This window comes from Oncorhynchus mykiss, chromosome 4 (genome assembly GCF_057628025.1).
Source record: "Oncorhynchus mykiss isolate SJ-2025 chromosome 4, ASM5762802v1, whole genome shotgun sequence".
In the NCBI taxonomy this organism is placed as follows: Eukaryota; Metazoa; Chordata; class Actinopteri; order Salmoniformes; family Salmonidae; genus Oncorhynchus; species Oncorhynchus mykiss.
In genome coordinates this window covers 47517397-47537714 of record NC_143025.1, presented here as the reverse complement: position 1 = coordinate 47537714, position 20318 = coordinate 47517397, and the positions used below count along the sequence as shown (strand labels likewise).

The 20318-nt window shown below is 41.6% G+C and overlaps 1 pseudogene; it reads left to right on the top strand.

Annotated features, from left to right (window-relative positions):
• The first annotated feature begins 7604 nt into the window (after positions 1–7604).
• On the top strand, positions 7605–19662 carry LOC110521018 (C-reactive protein-like; annotated as a pseudogene).
• Positions 19663–20318: the final 656 nt, after the last annotated feature.

Below are 20318 nucleotides of genomic sequence, written 5' to 3'. Positions count from 1 at the left end.
TATACATGCATTGCTAGTGACAACAAGGTGAAATTAAACAAAATAGTTCAAACAGAGAATGTAAATGAGGCTATGGTTCAAAACCTATTGCCCGTGGAGTGTTTAAAAGAGGGAATGTCAACTGCTCAGAGAAGACCCTCAGACTGCCAGCATTTCTGTACCCCCGTCCCCCTATATTGTTCTCTCTTGCCTGACCTTCAGCTATCGAGGTATGTTGTCCTTGGCTCTGCAATTTTTCAATCTAAAATCGTGGTGCCCGAGAGCTGTGACTGCGCCAAGAGCTAACATTTTGTGCGTTGTCTCTTCGTGCGCAGGGCAAATAAAAATCCAACAAGCAGACCTCCAGTTGTGGCAGTGTCCTCATTAAATTACACAACGCAGAACGAACCACGCTACACAGACAATAGACTTTACAAATGACATGCCTTTAAAAACATTAACATGTAGTGTGCGTACGTGCAGCTCAATCAAATCTCAGACACCCAAGATATTGGGAATTAATACTTCCACTTAGAGACAGAAAGTTGTGGTAGAGGTTTATCAGATGAGGAAATCATAAGCTTTATGAAAACTGAATCAGATGAACAGCGTGTAACTGGAGATGTTGACGTCGAAATAAGCGAGGATACACTGAAATTGGTTTTGTCAGATGAGGCACATTTTGGAGGTTTCGGCATATTTTTGTTTAACTAGGCAAGTCGGTTAAGAACAAATTCTTATTTTCAATGACGGCCTAGGAACAGTGGGTTAACTGTCTTGTTCAGGGGCAGAAAGACAGATTTGTACCTTGTCAGCTCGGGGATTCAAACTTGCAACCTTTCAGTTACTAGCCCAACGCTAACTACTAGGCTAGCCCTGAAGGGTTCAGGAATTTGGAGGGTTCAGGCACCTCTGTTGCTATAAATGTGTATTTTCCTTAATATGTTTTGTAATTTTGCATGTGTTTGATGTATTTATGCAGGGCTCATATGTAAAAGAGGCAGTAGTCTCAGACTTATTAAAAATTTAAAAAATACCACTCCAAATAATGGTGTGTTTACATTGACTCATGATGAATGGGAGATTCATCACGAGTGCATTGAGGACATCGTCCCCACAGTGACTTTACGTACATACCCCAACCAGAAGCCATGGATTACAGGCAACATTCGCACTGAGCTAAAGGGTAGAGCTGCCGCTTTCAAGGTGCGGGACTCTAACCCGGAAGCTTACAAGAAATCCAGCTATGCCCTGCAACGAACCATCAAACAGGCAAAGCGTCAATACAGGGCCAAGATTGAATCATACTACACCGGCTCCGACGCTCGTCGAATGTGGCAGGGCTTGCAAACTATTACAGACTACAAAGGGAAGCACAGCCAAGAGCTGCCCAGTAACACGAGCCTACCAGACAAGCTAAATCACTTCTATGCTTGCTTCGAGGCAAGCAACACTGAGGCATGCATGAGAGCATCAGCTGTTCCGGACGACTGTGTGATAGCCGACGTGAGTAAGACCTTTAAACAGGTCAACATACACACGGATGCGGGGCCAGACGGATTACCAGGACGTGTGCTCCGGGCATGTGCTGACCAACTGGCAGGTGTCTTTACTGACATTTTCCTGATTGTGTCTATAATACCAACATGCTTCAAGCAGACCACCATAGTCCCTGTGCCCAAAAACACAAGGGCAAAATGACTACTACTGCCTAAATGACTACAGACCCGTAGCACTCACGTCCGTAGCCATGAAGTGCTTTGAAAGGCTGGTAATGGCTCACATCAACACCATTATCCCAGAAACCCTGGACCCACTCCAATCTGCATACCGCCCAAACAGATCCACAGATGACGCAATCTCTATTGCACTCCACACTGCCCTTTCCCACCTGGACAAAAGGAACACCTATGTGAGAATGCTGTTCATTGACTACAGCTCAGCGTTCAACACCATAGTGCCCTCAAAGCTCATCACCAAGCTAAGGATCCTGGGACTAAACACCTCCCTCTGCAACTGGATCCTGGACTTCCTGACAGGGCGCCCCTAGGTGGTGAGGGTAGGTAGCAACACATCTGCCACGCTGATCCTCAACACTGGAGCTCTCTAAGGGTGTGTGCTCAGTCCCCTCCTGTACTCCCTGTTCACCCACAACTGCATGGCCAGGCACGACTCCAACACCATCATTAAGTTTGCTGACGACACAACAGTGGTAGGCCTGATCACCGACAACGATGAGACAGCCTATAGGGATGAGGTCAGAGACCTGGCCGGGTGATGCCAGAATAACAACCTATCCCTCAACATAACCAAGACTAAGGAGATGATTGTGGACTACAGGAAAAGGAGCACCGAGCACGTCCCCATTCTTATTGACGGGGCTGTAGCGGAGCAGGTTGAGAACTTCAAATTCCTTGGTGTCCACATCAACAAAAAACTAGATTGGTCCAAGCACACCAAGACAGTTGTGAATAGGGCACGACAAAGCCTATTCCCCTTCAGGAAACTAAAAAGATTTGGCATAGGTCCTGAGATCCTCAAAAGGATAATTATACAGCTGCAACATCGAGAGCATCCTGACCTGCCTGGTACGGCAATTGCTCGGCCTCCGACCGCAAGGCACTTCAGAGGGTAGTGCGTACGGCCCAGTCCATCACTGGGGCAAAGCTGCCTGCCATCTAGGACCTCTACACCAGGCGGTGTCAGATGGTTACCCGGACTATTTGCATTGTGTGCCCCCCCTCAAACCTTATTTTACGCTGCTGCTACTCTCTGTTTATCTTATATGCTTAGTCACTTTAACTATACATTCATGTACATACTACCTAAATTGGCCCGACCAACCAGTGCTCCCGCACATTGGCTAACCGGGCTATCTGCACTGTGTCCCACCACCCGCCAATCCCTCTTTTTACGCTTCTGCTACTCTCTGTTCACCATAAATGCACATTCACTTTATGTACTTACATGTACAGTGCTTTGCGAAAGTATTCGGCCCCCTTGAACTTTGCGACCTTTTGCCACATTTCAGCCTTCAAACATAAAGATATAAAACTGTATTTTTTTGTGAAGAATCAACAACAAGTGGGACACAATCATGAAGTGGAACGACATTTATTGGATATTTCAAACTTTTTTAACAAATCAAAAACTGAAAAATTGGGCGTGCAAAATTATTCAGCCCCCTTAAGTTAATACTTTGTAGCGCCACCTATTGCTGCGTAAGTCGCTTGGGGTATGTCTCTATCAGTTTTGCACATCGAGAGACTGACATTTTTTTCCATTCCTCCTTGCAAAACAGCTCAAGCTCAGTGAGGTTGGATGGAGAGCATTTGTGAACAGCAGTTTTCAGTTCTTTCCACAGATTCTCGATTGGATTCAGGTCTGGACTTTGACTTGGCCATTCTAACACCTTGATATGTTTATTTTTGAAACATTCCATTGTAGATTTTGCTTTATGTTTTGGATCATTGTCTTGTTGGAAGACAAATCTCCGTCCCAGTCTCAGGTCTTTTGCAGACTTCATCAGGTTTTCTTCCAGAATGGTCCTGTATTTGGCTCCATCCATCTTCCCATCAATTTTAACCATCTTCCCTGTCCCTGCTGAAGAAAAGCAGGCCCAAACCATGATGCTGCCACCACCATGTTTGACAGTGGGGATGGTGTGTTCAGCTGTGTTGCTTTTACGCCAAACATAACGTTTTGCATTGTTGCCAAAAAGTTCCATTTTGGTTTCATCTGACCAGAGCACCTTCTTCCACATGTTTGGTGTGTCTCCCAGGTGGCTTGTGGCAAACTTTAAACGACACTTTTTATGGATGTCTTTAAGAAATGGCTTTCTTCTTGCCACTCTTCCATAAAGGCCAGATTTGTGCAATATACGACTGATTGTTGTCCTATGGACAGAGTCTCCCACCTCAGCTGTAGATCTCTGCAGTTCATCCAGAGTGATCATGGGCCTCTTGGCTGCATCTCTGATCAGTCTTCTCCTTGTATGAGCTGAAAGTTTAGAGGGACGGCCAGGTCTTGGTAGATTTGCAGTGGTCTGATACTCCATTTCAATATTATCGCTTGCACAGTGCTCCTTGGGAGGTTTAAAGCTTGGGAAATCTTTTTGTATCCAAATCCGGCTTTAAACTTCTCACAACAGTATCTCGGACCTGCCTGGTGTGTTCCTTGTTCTTCATGATGCTCTCTGCGCTTTTAACGGACCTCTGAGACTATCACAGTGCAGGTGCATTTATACGGAGACTTGATTACACACAGGTGGATTGTATTTATCATCATTAGTCATTTAGGTCAACATTGGATCATTCAGAGATCCTCACTGAACTTCTGGAGAGAGTTTGCTGCACTGAAAGTAAAGGGGCTGAATAATTTTACACGCCCAATTTTTCAGTTTTTGATTTGTTAAAAAAGTTTGAAATATCCAATAAATGTCGTTCCACTTCATGATTGTGTCCCACTTGTTGTTGATTCTTCACAAAAAAATACAGTTTTATATCTTTATGTTTGAAGCCTGAAATGTGGCAAAAGGTCGCAAAGTTCAAGGGGGCCGAATACTTTCGCAAGGCAATGTACATACTACCTCAGTAAGCCTGACTAACAGGTATATAGCCTTGCTACTCTTTTTTCAAATGTCTTTCTACTTTCTACTTACATTTTAGATACAGTTGAAGTCGGACATTTACATACACTTAGGTTGGAGTCATTAAAACTTATTTTTCAAGCACTCCACATGTTTCTTGTTAACAAACTATAGTTTTGGCAAGTTGGTTATGACATCTACTTTGTGCATGACAAGTAATTTTTCCAATAATTGTTTACAGATGTTTCAATTAATCACAATTCCAGTGGGTCAGAAGTTTACATACACTAAGTTGACTGACTGTGCCTTTAAACAGCTTGGAAAATTCCAGAAAATTATGCCATGGCTTTAGAAGCTTCTGATAGGCTAATTGCCATCATTCTAGTCAATTGGAGGTGTACCTGTGGATGTATTTCAAGGCCTACCTTCAAACTCAGTGCCTCTTTGCTTAACATCATGGCAAAATCAAAGGAAATCAGCCAAGACCCCAGAAAATAAATTGTAGACCTCCACAAGCCTGGTTCATCTTTGGGAGCAATTTCCAAATGCCTGAAGGTACCACGTTCATCTGTACAAACAATAGTATGCAAGTATAAACACCATGGGACCACGCAGCCGTCATACCGCTCAGGAAGAAGACGCATTCTGTCTCCTAGAGATGAACGTAAAAGTGAAAATCAATCCCAGAACAACAGCAAACGACCTTGTGAAGATGCTGGAGGAAACCGGTACAAAAGTATCTATATCCACAGTAAAACGAGTCCTATATCGATATAACCTGGAAGTTTGCGGGGCAAGGAAGAAGCCACTGCTCCAAAACCTCCATAAAAAAGCCAGACTACGGTTTGCAACTGCACATGGGGACAACGATCGTACTTTTTGGAAAAATGTCCTGTGGTCTGATGAAACAAAAATAGAACTGTTTGGCCGTAATGACCATCGTTATGTTTGGAGGGAAAAGGGGGAGGTTTGCAAGCCGAAGAACACCATCCCAACCGTGAAGCACGGGGAGGCAGTATCATGTTGTGGGGTTGCTTTGCTGCAGGAGGGACTGGTGCACTTCACATAATAGATGGCATCATGAGGTATGAAAATTATCTGGATATTTTGAAGCAACATCTCAAGACATCAGTCAGGAAGTTAAAGCTTGGTTGCAAATGTGTCTTCCAAATGGACAATGACCCCAAGCATACTTCCAAAGGTGTGGCAAAATTGATTAAGTACAACAAAGTCAATGTATTGGAGTGACCATCACAAAGCCCTGACCTCAATCCCATAGAAGATGTGTGGGCAGAACTGAAAAAGTGTGTGCGAGCATGGAGGCCTACAAACCTGACTCAATTACACCAGCTCTGTCAGGGGGAATGGGTCAAAATTCACCCAACTTATTGTGGGAAATTGTGGAAGTTTAACAATTTAAAGGCAATTGCTACCAAATACTAATTGAGTGTATGTAAACTTCTGACCTACTGGGAATGTAATGAAAGAAATAAAAGCTGAAATAAATCACTCTCTTTACTATTATTCTGACATATCTATTTCTTAAAATAAAGTGGTGAGTTTAAATGTATTTGGCTGAGGTGTATGTAAGCTTCCGACTTCAACTGTATACAGTACCATTCAAAAGTTTGGACTCATTCCAGAGTTTTTCTTTATTTTAATTTTTACTATTTTCAAAATTTTTACCTTTTAAATAATGTATTTACGCCTGGTTAGACTGTAAACTCTCCTTACAGACTCACATCAAACATCTCCAATCCAAAGTTAAATCTAGAATTGGCTTCCTATTTCGCAAAAAAGCATCATTCACTCATGCTGCCAAACATACCCTTGTAAAACTGACCATCCTACCAATCCTCAACTTCGGCGATGTCATTTACAAAATAGCCTCCAATACCTACTCAATAAATCCGATGCAGTCTATCACAGTGCCATCCGTTTTGTCACCAAAGCCCCATATACCTGTACGCTCTTGTTGGCTGGCTTCATACTCGTCCCCAAACACACTGGCTCCAGGTCATCTACAAGACCCCCTTTATCTCAGCTCGCTGGTCACCATAGCATCACCCACCTGTAGCACGCTCTCCAGCAGGTATATCTCTCTGGTCACCCCCAAAACCAATTCTTTCTTTGGCCGCCTCTCCTTCCAGTTCTCTGCTGCCAATGACAGGAACGAACTCCAAAAATCTCTGAAACTGGAAACACATCTCCCTCACTAGCTTTAAGCACCAGCTGTCAGAGCAGCTCACAGATTACTGCACCTGTACATAGCCCATCTATAATTTAGCCCAAACAACTACCTCTTTCCCTACTGTATTTATTTATTTTGGTCCTTTGCACCCCATTATTTATATCTCTACCTTGCACATTATTCCACTGCAAATCAATCATTCCAGTGTTTTACTTGCTATATTGTATTTACTTCACCACCATGGCCTTTTTTCGCCTTTACCTCCCTTATCTCACCTCACTTGCTCACATTGTATATAGACTTATTTTTTTATTGTATTATAGACTGTATGTTTGTTTTACTCCATGTGTAACTCTGTGTTGTTGTATGTGTCGAACTGCTTTGCTTTATCTTGGCCAGGTCGCAATTGTAAATGAGAACTTGTTCTCAACTTGCCTACCTGGTTAAATAAAGGTGAAATAAAATACATTTGATAACATTCTGCTCCAGTCATTACCATGAGCCCGTTTTCCCCAATTAGGTTGCCACCAACCACCTGTGATCTTTACCAACCCCCCTCTTTCTCTCCCTCCCATCGCTCTCTCTGTTCTGTGGGTTCTAGTGGTGTGATATGCACACATCCATAATACCACTTCTCTACATTTCTACCCTGCAGGTATCCTGGAGACGATTTGGGATAAGCACAGTGTTACGGCTGCCACCCCCCCCCCTCCCTCTCCCACCTCAGGATAAAGTGGTGAGAATGTGGGCTGTAAATCAGGCGGAACATGTGCTGGCCATGACATGCATCAACGAGCTGGTGTCCAAGAACTGTGTGCCGCTGGACTTTAGGAGTACCTGCTGAGGATGTTTCAGCAGACTTTCTTCCCGCTACAGAGGCTGACAAGGGAGACCAATGCACACACCGTCAAGAGCTGGCTGCAAGAGCTGGACGAGAGGTAGGCCCACACATGGAATTAAATAGAACCTTCAGAAAGTATTCACACCCTTTGACTTTTTCTACATTTTGTTGTTACAAAGTGGGATTAAAATGGATTTAATTGTCTTCTTTTTCCCCCCCAATGATCAACAGAAAATACTCTTTCAAATAAGAAAAACAATTCAAAAATCTGTAATAAAAAAAAACATGGAAAATAAAACGCTAATATATCTTCATTAAAAAAAGTATTCAACTCCCTGAGTCAATACATGTTAGGATCACTTGGCAGTGATTTCAGCTGAGTCTTTCCACACCTGAATTCAAATCAAATTTTATTTGTCACATGCGCCGAATACAACAGGTGTAGACCTCACAGAATTGTGCAACATTTGCCCATTATTCTTTTCAACATTCGTCAAGCTCTGTCAAATTGGTTGTTGATCATTGCTAGACAACCATTTTCAGGTCTTGACATAGATTTTCAAGCAGATTTAAGTCAAAACTGTAGCTCGGCCACTCATGAACATTCACTGTCTTCTTGGTAAACAACTCCAGTGTAGATTTGGCCTTGTGTTTTAGGTTATTTTCCTGATGAAAGGTGAATCAATCTTCCGGTGTCTGGTGGAAAGCAGACTGAACCAGGTTTTCATCTAGTGTGCTTAGCCCCATTCCATAAATATTTTATACTGAAAAACTCCCCAGTTCTTAACGATTACAAGCATACCCATAACCCATGATGCAGCCAGCACTATGCTTGAAAATATGGAGAGTGGCAGGTACTCAGGACAAAATGCTAATTGCTTTTCCAAATTTTTTGCAGTATTACTTAAGTGCCTTGTTGCAAACAGGATGTTCGTTTTGAAATATTTTTATTCTGTACAGTCTTCCTCAATTTCACTCTGTCGATTAGGTATTGTGGAGTAAATTAACTACAATATTGTCGATCCACCCTCAGCTTTGTCCTATCACAGCCATTAAACTCTTAACTGTTTTAAAGTCGCCATTGGCCTCATGGTGAAATCCCTGAGCAGTTTCTTTCCTTTCTGACAGCTAAGTTAAAGGCATCCTTCTTATCTTTGTAGTGACTGGTGTATTGATTAGGGCAGACCCCATTTAGTCAACTAGTCGATTGTTTGGTCGATAGGCTGTTGGTCGACCGAGATTTCTTTCATCGAGCAGTCGCAATGTTTTTTTGTTTTTTTTCATGGTGCACAGGACACTTGTCTGATTCGTTGCGGAGGCCACGGGGATTGCACAGTCCATCACTCTAAGATCTGATGCAGAAATTGTATATGGTTGCCTCATGCAATATGTCAGATAAAGCAATTTCACAGATTTGGACAGGAAGCACCTGAGCTCAATTTCGAGTCTCATAGCAAAGGGTCTGGATACAAATAAGGTATGTGTTTTATTTTTTGATAAATTAGTCAATGTTCTAAACCTGTTTTCGCTTTGTCATTATGGGTGTACACATTATGTGTAGATTGAGGAAATAAAATTATGTAATACATTTTAGAATAAGGCTGTCATGTAACAAAATGTGGTAAAGTCAACAGGTCTGAATACTTTGACCATGGCCATATTCAATCATTTTTTAAATGTTAAATAGCAGGCTTCACCAAATGACCATTGCTTTTAGGGGTGGAATCGATTATCCTGATTGGATAAGAAGTACTTTAGTTACAACATACTTCCACAAAATACCACACTGAACAGAAATATAAACGCAACATGTAAAATATTGGTCCCATGTTTCATGAGCTGAAATAAAAGATCAGAGAAATGTTCCATACTCACAAAAAACGTTTTTCTCCCAATTGTTGGGCACAAAAAAATCCAGGAGGAGTATTAATGTCTGTAATAAAGCTCATTCTGATTTTCTAGGCTTGGCTCCCCATTGGGTGGGCCTAGCTCCCAAGTGGGTGGGCCTAGCTCCCAAGTGGGTGGGCGTATGCCCTTCCAGGCCCACCCATGGCTGTGCCCCTGCCCAGACATGTGAAATCCATAGATTAGGGCCTAATTAGTTCATTTCAATTGAATGATTTCCTTATATGAACTGTAACTCAGCAAAATCTTTGAAATTGATTAATGTTGCGTTTATACTTTTGCTCAGTATAATACCACAGTAACTCACTGCTTAAATATACCAGGTTAGAATGGTCGGGATTCTGTGACTTTCTCCCCTGGGAATCTGAGAGGACTGCAGATATTATGCATGTATACATGTATACATTGACACATCAAATCCAAAACATAAGGTCTAAAAAATAAAAAAATAGCAATGTAGTTTCCAAGATCCTGTCTAGCCTCTTTAGTTTAATCAAAGTACATTTTTCAAATTATAGGATTTGAATGCTGATTCCATCTTTGTGGGGCTGTATTTTCTTTGGACCTCAATACATGCAGAAAACTGTTCCACAGCTGAAAAACCTTGGAATTGGTGCATTTCTAAATGTTATTCATTTGGCCGGCTCTAGGCCACAGACAGATTTTTGACCTAGTTGCCTCAGGGATTCGAACCAGCAACCTTTGGGTTACTGGTCCAACCCTAATAACCACTAGGCTACCTGCCCCCATACAGGTCACGCCCTACATTGCATTGAAGTCTCAGGCTATATTTCTGAACCAATAACCAAATCTTGTATGCACTGGCCAGCTACTTGATTTGATTCTAGGGGCTGTGGTATTCAAATTCGGCACTGAACAGAAATAGCAGACTTGAAGTGGACTGAAATAGGTACGGTTACTCTTTATATCCAAGTCATGCCCTGACCACTCCTCTCAAAGCCTGTCCCCAGCCCGCTCCCCCTCTAAAAAGTCTACCTGTGCTTACAACCCATGCAATCAATGACAATAAGGAGGTATCTGATATTTTACCTTTATTTAACTAGGCAAGTCAGTTAAGAACAAATTCTTATTTTCAATAGGCTAACAGTAGGTTAACTGCCTGTTCAGGGGAAGAACGACAGAACTTGTCAGCTCAGGGGTTTGAACTTGCAACCTTCCAGTTACTAGTCCAACGCTCTAACCACAAGGCTACCCTGCCGATAGGCTACCCACCCTGCCGATAGGCTACCCACCCTGCCGATAGGCTACCCACCCTGCCGATAGGCTACCCACCCTGCCGATAGGCTACCCACCCTGCCGATAGGCTACCTACCCTGCCGCCCCACTTATTAATAAGGAAAGCATGTCACACCACACACACACAAGTGCACGATTTGAGTGCTCTGCAATAACGATGGCTGGTCGACGAACCACCCTTTAGATGATTCGTTGAGAGCCCCGACACAAAGGATACAAAGATCTTCTTTAGCAAAAATACACCCCTTAGTCTATAATGCAAACAACAGATGTGTGGAATGGGCCACAAGGTTAGGATTCATATAAAATAAATGAATAATTCACAGCAGACAGTATCTGTAATTATCCAAACCTCTCAACCCAGGTATTTCCCAATACACAAACACTAGCTCATGCTATGGAATGGTTTCTTTAGGTTTTATCACCAACGGCATCGTAAATCCACTGTCAGCATTATTAAGCCCCAGAGGCCCAATTCAGAAGACCACGCACAGATGAGTGTCTTAATTTTTGTAACTTAAAAAAAAATTGAACCCTTATTTAACTAGGCAAGTCAGTTCTGAACAAATTCTTATTTACACTGACGACCTACCCCGGCCAAACCCGGACGACGCTGGGCCAATTGTGTGCCGCCCCAAGGGACTCCCAATCAAGGCAGGATGTGATTTAGCATGGATTCAAACCAAGGGACTGAGATGCAGTTTCTTAGACCGCGTTCTAAGAACCCTATTCTATTCCATAAAACAACCATTTGATGCAATATCAGTATTATAACAATCTTGTAATTTTGCTCTCACAAGGGCTGAATCTGCCGAGTTGATGTGTACGCTTTAGAATGTTTTAATTATAGCCTATGCCTGGACTTTTCTCAGTTATATTTTACAATTTCATGGATTGAACTTGAAATTGAAAACTTTCAGGATGAATACAGCAAAAACCAAACCTATTTTTTTTAATGATTCATACATACTTTCCTAACCCAAATATGTGCCTAAATAATCAACAAAATTGGAGTACTTTTAAATCTATCAGTTGGTGCTGAAACAAAGAATAAGATAAATATACTGAAAAAAATATAAATGCAACATGCAACAATTTCTAGGATTTTACTGTTACAGTTCATATAAGGAAATTACTACATTTTAATAAATTCATTAGACCCTAATCTATGGATTTCACATTAAATTAACATTAAATTATCTGGCAACAGCTCTGGTGAACTTTCCTGCAGTCAGCATGTCAATTGCATGCTTCCTCAAAACTTGAGACATCTGTGGCATTTTGTTGTGTGACAGAACTGCACATTTTAGAGTAGCCTTTTATTGTCCCCAGCACAAGGTGCACCAGTGTAATTATCATGCTGTTTAATCAGCTTCTTGATATTCCACACCTGTCAGGGGGTTGGATTCTCTTGGCAAAGGAGAATTGCTCCCAACAGTGACGTAAACAAATTTGAGCACAGCATTTTAGAGAAATAAGCTTTTTCTGCTCATGGAACATTTCTGGGATCTTTTATTTCAACTCATGAAACATGTGACCAACACTTGACATGTTGTGTTTGTATTTTTGTTCAGTATAGATGGCATTCTTTCATTGAACCAGATATATTCTGAACCTGTTCTCTCTATGTATTCTATTGAGTCTGTGGACAAATTTGAATTAAAAGGTACAAGATAAATGTATTGAAAACCCTAAACCCGAGAAAATCTTGTCCCGTATTCAGCGGTTGAATTAAACGTATTCAGAGAGCGCAAGGTAGCGCTCATCGTCATGAGTGTGTCTCAATGGGTTCAATGAAGTCAATCAATGTTGTTGCATTCTCATACAGTGCAAGGTAGCTTCGTAATTTCTGCTGTTTACCCCACACGCTGGATAACTGGGCACTTAGATTTAGCTGGTGTGCTGTTACAGTTACAAAGTGGCGGTGGGTTTGGCAGTTTTGATGAGCTGTGAATTTTGCGATGGCTTTTCTCCAGTTCCTAAATCCTGCACTAATGAAGGCAGCATCCGCTCTTTGGCCAAAAGATGGCTGGCTTGAATACCCTTGACTACAGTGAAAACACAACACTCCTTTTATTGATGGATTATAAGGTAGCCAGGGGAAATCGCGAAACCATCTCTCTTGAAACGTCAACACTCTGTTGGCAAGAATTTGCGGTTCTATAAATTGTGGGAGTGGCTGATATGGTTTTATGCCATCACTGAGGTAACTGGACAATGCTGTGACACTTTCCCCTATACTGGTGCTGCTGGCAACAAGGTTGACACATGGTCCTGCCGTGGCTGTGACACTGTCCTCTGAAGTCTCTCTCCCTGGCTCTTTCCCTTTCACCACCCTCACTGACACACAGTCTGTCTCCTAGAAAAGAAATAAGGTGTTTGAAATACTCCTAAATACTGGTACCCAAAACTACACAATCACAACAGCAATACCATTGCCTTAAACAAATCTTAGTTCAGTCACCAGTTTAAGTTGAGAGTTGGGGTATCCATGGCATTTTCCCTATTTTACAAGTCTAAAAAAGAGAGAACCTTTCCTAATGTTGATAACAAAGAATGTCGTGGAAATTTCCTGTATTACCAAATCATGAGAGAGCAAACCACACACAAGTCAGAGTTATCATAAAGTCCATCTTTAATTATATGAGCTTCACCATAGCCCTGTGACTCTCAGATCAATTGGGTCTTTAAATGAATTCTCTGAGAGTGCTTACAAAACAATTCTTAGTATAATTTATAGCCAAGACACACCCCTCTCAACTCACATGACAAATAACAGATCTTAGGAACATTTACAAAGGAAGACTTTACTTGAGAGAGGAGTATCCCATAGCCAGACGGCATTAGCTATATATATATTATCGTTCAGTTTGGTCTCCTAAACGAAGTTCTTATCTCGTTCTTGGTACCACTTAGGACCAAAACATTACCTCATCCAATGGCAAATATCAATTGTCAATTCGAGATACTCCCATCTCAAATACACCCCCTCCTGGACAAGATCAGAAAAGACAGTGAGCCTCCTAGGCCATATACTAAATCAAGATAAGGGCAACCTCAGAGGGGACATGTAATAGTTACAGACACATTCCCATAAGAAGACAAGCCTGACCTCTCCCCTCTTCTGGGGCCCAAATAACCTTCCCACATAAGCATACTTATGAAAATTGATAAAACATCTTATTTATCAATGTTACCTAAAGAATTCTGATTCTGCCACAACAAGACTCAAACTTACCTGAGACTCTCTGTCTCTGCCAGTCTGTCTTTTCGCACCAAAGTACGTTCATCTCTAGGAGACAGAACGCGTCTCCTTCCTGAGCGGTATGACGGCTGGGTGGTTCCATGGTGTTTATACTTGCGTACTATTGTTTGTACAGATGAACGTGGTACCTTCAGGCGTTTGGAAATTGCTCCCAAGGATGAACCAGACTTGTGGAGGTCTACAATTTTCTATCTGAGGTCTTGGCTGATTTCTTTTGATTTTGCCATGATGTCAAACAAAGAGGCACTGAGTTTGAAGGTAGGCCTTGAAATACATCCACTGGTACACCTCCAATTGACTCAAATGATGTAATTTAGCCAATCAGAAGCTTCTAAAGCCATGACATCATTTTCTGGAATGCACAGTCAACTTAGTGTATGTAAACTTCTGACCCACTGGAATTGTGTGTCGTGTCTTTGGCTATGCCGGATTAAGTGATATGACATGCTATTCTATAAAATCATTTCTCCGTAATTAATATTACCTGATTGAGCTAATCATGTAAATGTAATTAACTAGAGAGTAGGGGCTCCACAAAATAATATTTATAGAGCTGTTATCTTCCGAATAAACTCTTAAAGACCTAGTAATATTTTACATCAATAGCAGTCAATATTAATCGTCACATTAATTCAGTCTCATCTGGAAGTTGTAAATTCTTGGTTATCTTCACGAACCCTGGCTAACAAGTTGAATAAGCAATACAATATTGGGTTGAATTATTTATTTACTAAATACCTAACTATCACACATAATTACACATGCACATAATTAATCATAACTTGATTACAAATTACGTCATAAAGGAAAATGTCCCTAGTGGGCGGAACAAATATGACAGCTTGTTACACAAAAGAAAAGGGGCTGGGTTTGAGTGAAAGAGCGGGAAGACTGAGGGACATTGTAAATACTGTGCTATCGTAAATACATTATCTTATGCATTCTAAGGAAAATGCAATAAATATTAACTCTGAGCTGCGCTTCGGTAGGTTGGTGGTAGATGGAAGGCCGTGTTGCCCAACCGAGTCCTTTGTCCTTTGACGAATGTCTCTGCTGGTAAATTGTATACATTGTAGTAACGTCATTGTGTGGTAGACGTGATACTCTGTCTGTTCCTTCCTAACCTGCGTTTGCAGCTGCTGTTGCTAACTCAACAGCTAGGAGGTATCACTTCTGTAGTGAATAAAAGTTCAAAGTTCATACCATTCGCAACCAAAGCTCACGCTGATGTTGGCTTCGTTCTGTAGTTATTATCTGAACCATTCTGACATCGGACCGTCGTCCTTACATCCTCGGAACAGGAGGTTATATTGTCTTCAAGGCTTTATATAGGAAGGGAGAGGAGGGCGTGTTTGAAAAGTTTTATAGCCCATGTCCCTTCACAGGGGTGGGCCACTGATTGAGCAGGGCCCTAACCTTATGAAAACCCAAATCTCACATTTTAGAAGCTAAAATCACATTTCATCCCATCACAAATAATTTAATATTCAAACATTTAAATTGAACAACAATTCCATGTGAATCCAATAACTCTGATGTGTAGACTTTCCACTGTAGAGTTTATGTCATCTTATCATTGATGAGAGTGTCTCAGATGACAACTGAACTGACATCATATTCATTAAGTACCACCGCATATGTTCAATTGGTCGGATTACCAGGATATAGTTTCCCCCCACCTTCTGATGTTCCCAGAATCTCTATGTTAACCAAGGTGTTTGCAAATGTAACATCAGTAGGGTAGAGAGAGGAAAAACGGGGGAAGAGGTATTTATGACTGTCATAAACCTACCCCCAGGCCAACGTCATGACATGTGATACAGTAAATTATAAGTGAAATAATCTGTCTGTTAACAATTGTTGGAAAAATGACTTGTGTCATGCACAAAGTAGATGTCCTAACCGACTTGCCAAAACTACAGTTTGTTAACAAGACATTTGTGACTCCAACCTAAGTCTATGTAAACTTCTGACTTCAACTGTAGCTTTTCTATCTATCTTCAAATATAACTAATGGGAACACAAAAGCACTAATTCAACTGGGTGGAGATAAAAACACAGTAAACAGAAGGCACAGTATGTGTGGATGTATTGAGATGGATGGTGTGGTGTGGGTTTTTTGGTGTTTGGGAAAGTGTGGCGTTGAGTGAGAAAGGAAATGGTTGCAAATCCCAGAACCAATGCATGTCTGTGAGCAGGGGTTGTGAGAGAGCTTTCAATGTTGTACAGATGAGGGATATACATTTTATAATGAATTATACAACTTATTTATTTATTTATTGCCCTATCATGGTGGAACAGCGTTTTAAAGTAAATTATACATCGAGTTTATTTATTGTCCTATCATGGGGAACTACATTTTTAAAATAAATTCTACGGTCACTAAAGGGTTGTGTCTCCTCATCACTGAAGGGTTGTGTCTCCTCTTATCTAGCCCAATAAATTAATTTAGATTCTGTCCCTATTACTGACTAAATTGATATCATTAATGTATTTCAAAGCCAGCTCTTGAAAAAAAGTAGTTTGGATGTAGATGGTGAAAATCTATTGAATGATACTGAAAATGCTGGTCAGGTGTTTTCTTTTCGGGAATTTACTGATAAAGAAGTCCTGGATGCTTTGTTAACATCAGACAAAAATCCACAGGGGCTGATCATTTGGAGCCTGATCTGATTAAGTGTGCAGCACCCCGTATTGCTGGCTCAGTAGCCCACATTTGTCATTTAACATTGTTATCAGGAAGTATTCCAAAAACATGGAAATCCGCATATGTGCTGCCACTCCATAAGGGGGGGATACAAATTATCTTGACAACTATAGCCTCATTTCAAGGCTACCTTGTTTAGCTAGTACCGTAAAACTTAAATGAATAGCCTTGGCCTTTAATTGCTTCAGTCACTGTACACAACCGGCGCTTATTAGAGGCTGGCTTCTATTTGAGCCAGGCGTCTATTTCCTTAATTCACACAACTTTTGCTCAATAAAATATTGAAAAGACTACTACACTGTTTATTGTGATCAGTATTGTGGCAAATAAAATGACCAAATCCATCACATATCAGACAGACTTTCTTTTGAGCTTCAGTACTATTCTCTCACTTGTTGCACCTTGTATCCCCCGTAGTTGCAGGGAGATCACAATAGATAGATTTCAGTATTCATCGTTTTTCCAGATGCCTTCAGTACTATCCACGAGGGGCAACGTAAGCACAAAGCACTTTCTGCTTAACAGTCAAGATTTTTCTGTTTAACAACCTTAACTTATCCCGCAGCTCAACTTACCCCATACCCACGGAATGTTGTGCCAAGAGACCGCTTGACACAACTTGAATGAATTCTGATTATTTCCATGGATACACAGCACCCTAAAATATAATGTATGTAGATATCTGTTAGAAATAATAATACATTTCCCTTGATGGAGTGATCCTTAATGTAAAAAAGGTCTCAACTTACCCCGCTCTCCCCTCCCTACTTTCACTTCACCCATAAACATTTATCCCTCGGAAGGATCTTTTCATGGAAGCCTTCACCCTGTGCATGCGGCTGGCCACTGAGCTGGCAACAGGCAGCCGTGAGATCATCCTGTTCGCATACCGCACATAGTACTACGACAAGCTCAACGTGTGGAGAAAGGCTGAAGGCACCTAAGGCCTGTGTATGAGTGGGGACGGGGTCTTCTCCACCTGCCTGAGCTCAGCACATTCCAGACCCACCTGTGTCTCACCCGGGAGTCTATGTCAGGCATGGTCATGTTCTACAGTGGGGCAAAAAAGTATTCAGTCAGCCACCAATTGTGCAAGTTCTCCCACTTACAAAGATGAGAGAGGCCTGTAATTTTCAACATAGGTACACTTAAACTATGACAGACAAAATGAGAAAAAAAATTCCAGAAAATCACATTGTAGGATTTTTAATGAATTTATTTGCAAATGTTGGTGGAAAATAAGTATTTGGTCACCTACAAACAAGCAAGATTTCTGGCTCTCACAGACCTGTAACTTCTTCTTTGAGGCTCCACTGTCCTCCACTCGTTACCTGTATTAATGGCACCTGTTTGAACTTGTTATCAGTATAAAAGAGACCTGTCCACAACCTCAAACAGTCACACTCCAAACTCCACTATGCCAAGACCAAAGAGCTGTCAAAGGACACCAGAAACAAAATTGTAGACCTGCACCAGGCTGGGAAGACTGAATCTGCAATAGGTAAGCAGCTTAGTTTGAAGAAATCAACTGTGGAAGCAATTATTAGGAAATGGAAGACATACAAGACCACTCATAATCTCCCTCGATCTGGGGCTCCACGCATGATCTCACCCCGTGGGGTCAAAATGATCACAAGAACGGTGAGCAAAAATCCCAGAACCACACGGGGGGACCTAGTGAATGACCTGCAGAGAGCTGGGACCAAAGTAACAAAGCCTACCATCAGTAACACACTACGCCGCCAGGGACTCAAATCCTGCAGTGCCAGACGTGTCCCCCTGCTTAAGCCAGTACATGTCCAGGCCCGTCTGAAGTTTGCTAGAGAGCATTTGGATGATCCAGAAGAAGATTGGGAGAATGTCATATGGTCAGATGAAACCAAAATATAACTTTTTGGTAAAAACTCAACTCGTCGTGTTTGGAGGGCAAAGAATGCTGAGTTGCATCCAAAGAACACCATACCTACTGTGAAGCATAGGGGTAGAAACATCATGCTTTGGGGCTGTTTTTCTGCAAAGGGACCATGACGACTGATCCGTGTAAAGGAAAGAATGAATGGGGCCATGTATCGTGAGATTTTGAGTGAAAACCTCTTTCAATCAGCAAGTGCATTTTAAAGATGAAACGTGGCTGGGTCTTTCAGCATGACAATGATCCCAAACACACCGCCCGGGCAATGAAGGAGTGGCTTTGTAAGAAGCATTTCAAGTCCTGGAGTGGCCTAACCAGTCTCCAGATCTCAACCCCATAGAAAATCTTTGGAGGGAGTTGAAAGTCCATGTTGCCCAGCAACAGCCCCAAAACATCACTGCTCTAGAGGAGATCTGCATGGAGGAATGGGCCAAAATACCAGCAACAGTGTGTGAAAACCTTATGAAGACTTACAGAAAACGTTTGACCTCTGTCATTGCCAACAAAGGGTATATAACAAAGTATTGAGATAAACTTTTGTTATTGACCAAATACTTATTTTCCACCATAATTTGCTAATAAATTCATAAAAAATCCTACCATGTGATTTTCTGGATTGATTTTCTGGTAACCTCATTTTGTCTGTCATTGTTGAAGTGTACCTATGATGAAAATTACAGGCCTCTCTCATCTTTTTAAGTGGGAGAACATGCACAATTGATGGCTGACTAAATACTTTTTTGCCCCACTGTACGTAGACGGGAAGAGTAGCATTAGGAAGGTATATAAAACCGGAACAAAGCACAAGCTGTTGGTACAGTCATCCTGGGACCCAGACTTCTGAAGGAGTTTGACACCAAGCAGAGTTTTGTTGGAGGGATCATAGACGTAAACATGTGTGACTACTTGCCCCCCAATGTCATGATGGAAGCTTTGTGTGCTGGGAAACGTGTGCCCAAACGGAACATTTTTGACCAGGAAATCAAAGAGCAACGGGAACATCAGGGTGATCACTAAAGACAGTGGCGGTCTGTGTCGTTTAAGAGGGAGGACGATTATTAGAATTTTTATGAGCATAACTTTTTTTCTATTACAGTTTATTGGATATCTGTCACATATTCTATTCACCCAGGTCAATATAACACGGATAGGTTTAGGCTACTTACGACATGATACTCAAATTGTCCCTATACCCATCATGAGGTTGCTACAACCTAGCCTATGAATTAAAGTTTACAACGTGGGTCGAGAGACATTTGAGAAATCAATACCGCCTTCCACAACATTCCCTGCATCTTGCTGATTTAGGGTGTAATCGTTAGTCCCACAGTTGCAAACGAGAGCTTCTATTGGACAAATTCAGGGATGTTCCGTTCCGTTTAAGAAACAATTTTCAAACAGAATCGGCGGAATGAATACATCCCTGGTCATATGCAAACACAGTTCACTTTCATAGCAGCCAGATCATATAATTCCTTCTCGCATCTACACGCTTTTCTCCTCTCAACTTTTCCCTTTGCCTGTGTGCTTCAGTGCACAACACTGAAAAAAACATTTTCAAGCCAAACCTTCATATCATAACTGCTACACACAGCCTACATCGTTGTCACCATATTAGCTAATGTCAAGTCAACAACATAGCTACTAGAACTAACGCATTAGTAGACCCACTA